Source organism: Sinocyclocheilus grahami, unplaced genomic scaffold (genome assembly GCF_001515645.1).
Source record: "Sinocyclocheilus grahami isolate Dianchi unplaced genomic scaffold, SAMN03320097.WGS_v1.1 scaffold356.1, whole genome shotgun sequence".
Taxonomy (NCBI): domain Eukaryota; kingdom Metazoa; phylum Chordata; class Actinopteri; order Cypriniformes; family Cyprinidae; genus Sinocyclocheilus; species Sinocyclocheilus grahami.
Genome location: NW_015505535.1, coordinates 1705136 through 1710316, shown reverse-complemented (window position 1 = coordinate 1710316; position 5181 = coordinate 1705136).

Genomic DNA, 5181 nt, shown 5'->3' with positions numbered 1-5181 from the left:
ATATATACTGTATACACACTCACACACACACACACACACACACACACACTGCTGTTCAAATGTTTGTGGTCAGTAAAGATAGAAATTAAGATTTAAAAAAAAAAATGTATACATAATTTATTTAGCAAGGATGCATTAAATTGACAAAGACATATATAATCAAATGCTACAAAAGTATTTAAAAAAAATTCTTTTTACCTTTCTATTCATAAATAGATTAATAATTTTTTTTAAAAGCATCACAGTTTCAAAAAAAGTATTAAGCAGCACAACTATTTTGAACCTTTATAATAATAAAAAGTAATTATTGAGCGACAATAAAGAATTCATTTGAAAAAAGATCAAAATAGAAAACAGTTATTTTACATTGTAATAATATGTATAATATTTCACAATATTTTGTTTTTATGATTTCTGTATTTTCTGTCAAATAAATGCTGCTTTGGTGAGCATAAGAGGCTTCTTTCAGAAACAAAGAAAAAAAGAATCTTACCAACTCCCAACTTTTGAACGGTATAGTATATTTTATATTTATACATCCGTAGGGTGTTTGTGTGTGTGTGTGTGTGTGTGAGAGAGAGAGAGAGAGAATGATTTTTTACTTTTTGTTTGTAAGTTTATAACATCAACACACTCTCAGAAAAAGGTACAAAAGCTGTCACTGAGGCAGTACCCCTTCAAAATGTACTAATATGTACTGTAACAATATGTACTTTTAAGGTACCAATGTGCACCTTTTAGGAGTAAAAAAGTTTTTAAAAGTGTATCTTTTGAAAAGGTAAAGCCACAGTGATGGCTTTGTAAAAAAAATTCTGAGAGTGTACTAACGCATAATAAAAGTTGGCATCAGCTATTCATCATTAACGTAATTTTAAAACATGCACATGAGGAACAAAAAAGGCACTTGTTTTGTAGAATGACCCAGATGGGAGCTTGTTTGTGGTTTGTCTGTCTCTATCTTTTGTCTCCCTTGAACTCCTCATCATCCTTTTTTCTCAGTGCAAAGTGAACCTCTGAAAAATGTATTTGCACAGTGCCGCAGTTTGGTGCAGCTATGTTAATTCTGTAAAGGTGTGCTAAAGTGTCTCATGCCTGGAGGGTGCACCTGCAGCTGAGCCGACTGCAGGTGTTGGATAAAGCATCAAGACAATCTCAAACTCCCCTTGTTTTTAAAGCCCACATGGAAAAATGCAGGCTCTGAAGTAACTAGCTCGTGACATTTTGGTAATTAGCCTCTTGACATAATTCAAGAGGAAAGCGTTATCTGGTAATATGCTTATGACAGAGGTGAAAACCCTGAAAGAACATTTGAGTGGGTTCACACTCGTTAGTGACTGAGTTAAAAATATTAATTACATCACTCAGACTCAATTAACAGAGCCTATGAGGTTCATTCAAGCATGTCATTCTTCGCTTTAGAAAAACATACAGAAATTCAAATGCGGTCACTATTGTAAGACAGATATTGTGATTCTCTCTGTATCTCTCAAAGTCAATAATGAGTTTGAATGCCGTTAATGTTCTCGACTGCTGACATCACCGAAGATACAGTCTCTGCCAGTCTGTTTCAGGCGAATGCATTATGACTATCATTCCAGGCGAATGCATTATAATCACCGAACAGATCTGATCAGTCTAATTACATTTAACATTCAGCTATTTCCAAGACACATTTGCACTAATGTAAGAAAAGTATGCAAGTGGATCTGTAGGTCCATTTGGTTAATGTTCCCCATGTCTAAAAACTTGTTTTTTAAGACTATCTCAAGCAATTTCTGCAATTAAAAACCTTGTCTATGTTAGCCTGCGAGATAACTTTACCATAGTGACGTATGTCAGTCAGCTAAATTCACAATAGCCCAATATAATCACTGCAAACCAAATGCTTAAGTTTACAAGGCACGAAAACACAAACATAACAGATGTGTCCAGTCACAACATTAGTTGGTTGGCCAACCCAGAAGCTAACCTAATTAGCACTTATGATTTGATTATGAAGACATGTTAATGTTTTGCTCTAAAATATAAATTACATACAGTCTTACCTCAAATGTGAGTTTTGAAACCAATGTGTGCTTTAAAAAGGAAATTGTGAATAGTTTGCTAACAACATTTGTTGCAGCCCTTTGGTTTTAACGGCTTCCACTTAAAGAACATAATGGTTTTAAAATGAACTTTTCAGGTATGGATGTGAGTTATTTATGTTGTCGGCCATTACATTTCCAAGTAATATTAAACCTGTTTCTTGAAACAGTGTTTTTTGACTGAAAACTAAAGAGATTCATTCACCTTTAGAGATGCTGGAAGAAGTGACAATTAGAACGACGTTTCATGTTTTCATGTTTTCATGGTTCCGATAATGCGCTTCCACACGTGGGCTGTGTTTAAAAAACGAAATGATAGGAAATAATAATACACATTGAAGTTACTGAGCGAGATAATGCGGTTTTGTTCACACAGCATTTATTTGATCAAGAATACAGTAAAAAACAGTGATACTGGGAAATATGATTACAATATAAATTAACTGTTTTCTATATTAATATTTTAAAATGTAATATATTCCCGTGTCAGCAGTCATTATTCCAGTCTTCACTGTCAAATGATCTTTCAGAAATCACTTAATGTTGAAAACCATTCAGCTGCTTAATAATAAAAATGTTTAAAGTTTACTGAAAAAATTATAAAAATGACAATAAAAACCAAACAAGGAAATTAAGAAGCTATAATGTAACTTCTTGACAGCTATGAATACCTACACAGACTTTTGATGAAAAATGATGGCATATTGTGCAAAACATTACTGATCTGTTTATCATATTCATCACATTCTAACTGATGCATCCAAGGCCATCAACAACTCATTCTCACAGTTTCAACAAAACCTCATCTGTGTCAGCCAGCCAGATAACTTACTGATTTGCAAAATTTGCAAAAACATTCAATAAAAAAAATTATAATAATGTTTCAGCTTGCAAAACATAAAAATCTGTATATAATCAACACAGGTTCAAAAAATAGAGTGACAACACAACGTTGATTAACCAGACCAAACCACTCTCACAATGGCTTCAGGACTGTCAGAACGTCCTTATTGTTCACCCCTGACCAGACAAGACAGAGGAAAATCACCATCTCAGCAGAAAGGATCACATCTATCATAGACATATGATAATATGCAACAACAAATATCTTTGGAACTTCACTGATGCACATTATGATACTTTTCTTTGGCTTGAATTAGCAAGCTACAGAAGGCCATTTGAGGCCTTTGAAGGTAAAATCAAGCATGACGCTCTTACAATTAATATTTATCTAAATAATATTCATATAAATATTACAGTGTCAACGGTTATACATTGAAAGTGAGAATTTGGTTTTAACAAACAAACAAAAAATTTAAATTAAAAAGGTGAAATTAACCATTAAAACCAATTGCTCTAAATTGCCACCTTTGTCACAAAACACTTCCAATATCTCTTAATACCTAATCAAACAGTCTAGTGTGCAGCTCATTCCATTTCCTATGACTATCACTAATAACGGTTTGAATCATGTACACTGGCAGGTATAATTACAGAGCACCCGTTACACACTGTGTGTGTAATAGTGTGATTCGTTTGATTATAAAATATACCATTTCATTCTCAATAGGCTTCCGTGGGTCTCCCGCCAATGGAAATTGCTGTGGGCTTTCAATATAAATGCAACACAAGAGATTTAACTCAGAAAATCTGTATAAACATTTATTTTCTTGTCTACTGCCCACCTTCGCCAAACATTTTAATAAAATCAATTGTTCCACCTTAACAGTTACAAGGTTTCCCTACCATGCCAAATGAGTCAATATAACAATCAATCTAGTGTTTAAATGACATTTTCTTTACAGAAAAACATAAAGGGTACCTGTATGAAGCCTCCTCAGTCTCTGTTTTTTCCTTGTCAAAGGGAAGTAAACAGGTCCTAGTATGAGAAAAATGAGAAAACACATCAGTGGTGCAGATTACTATTCCACAGGTATGAATGCCAAGGAGTGAGACTCACATAAAAGAGAAATCAGAAGTATAGTTTCACAAACAAATAAATAATACAAAACTTTCTGGACAGTTTTAGATCACAATTTCTTACTTCAAACAGAATTCCCAACCAGAATAATTGATTCTATGGCAAATCGAAACGAAAACTGAATGTCTAAATCATTCATTTAAGCACTCAGTTGCTGATCTCACAAACATAAAATGGTGCGTGTTTTCACATTAATCAGGGAACATTTGTAAGACTCCAGCAGTTTGACACAATGTAAGCCTACAACACAGTCGGCCTAGCAACAAGACAAACACAGCAACAATATTACATTAATATTAGCCCACTAAAGTATACTGAGGTGATTTTCAATATAATCAATAACTGGTCTGATATCCATGGAAGACAGTGAATATTAACCAATCAGAAACGTGTTTCTAAATGAATATTTGATGGATGGATGGATAGTATTTTGTCATATTAATCTAGGAAAGTCTATGACAGCTACTCCTGCAGTTTTGACACAAGGCATGCTGAGATGAGCCAAACTCCATCTTGTATTAAAACTGCAAGATATAAATTATAAATGCTGCAATTCTTGGTTTGAAAATGGCGCTGGACTTGCAAAGGCCAGACAGATAATTAATCTTCCATTCGTTATGCCTGGAGGACAGATAAGGGGTCTTTTTGTATTGTCCCATATTACACTTTAGTTCTTTAGTTGTACTCCAAGGAGAGAAAATCCAACTCATAGCTTCAGCTGTCTCTCGGTGATAAAGCTACAGCGGTTTTTGCGTTTTTGCACGCTGAATAAATGTTTTCCTTCTTCAATAATGAAAATGTCTCAGAGGTCTCAGAGACAGGTGAACCTCAAGTAAACATGCTGAACATATTGAGCACGCGGTGACACGATTTCTAACCGATCTAATCAGTCATATTTCCGCAGTTGTATTCGTTAGCTTATGACTTTGTCATTTTGTGCGTGTGCCGCAGATGATAGACGAGTATAGCTAAACGCATTTTCATCCCTGTGGTCTACTCCCCATCGAAAATTAAGTCTATTTTGAACGCGCGCACGTTCACAGCTGTGGTTGGCCATGAAACAGCCAAAACCGATTGAGTGCTGAATTGGACTGACAGTTGAAAGAAAAAATCCGG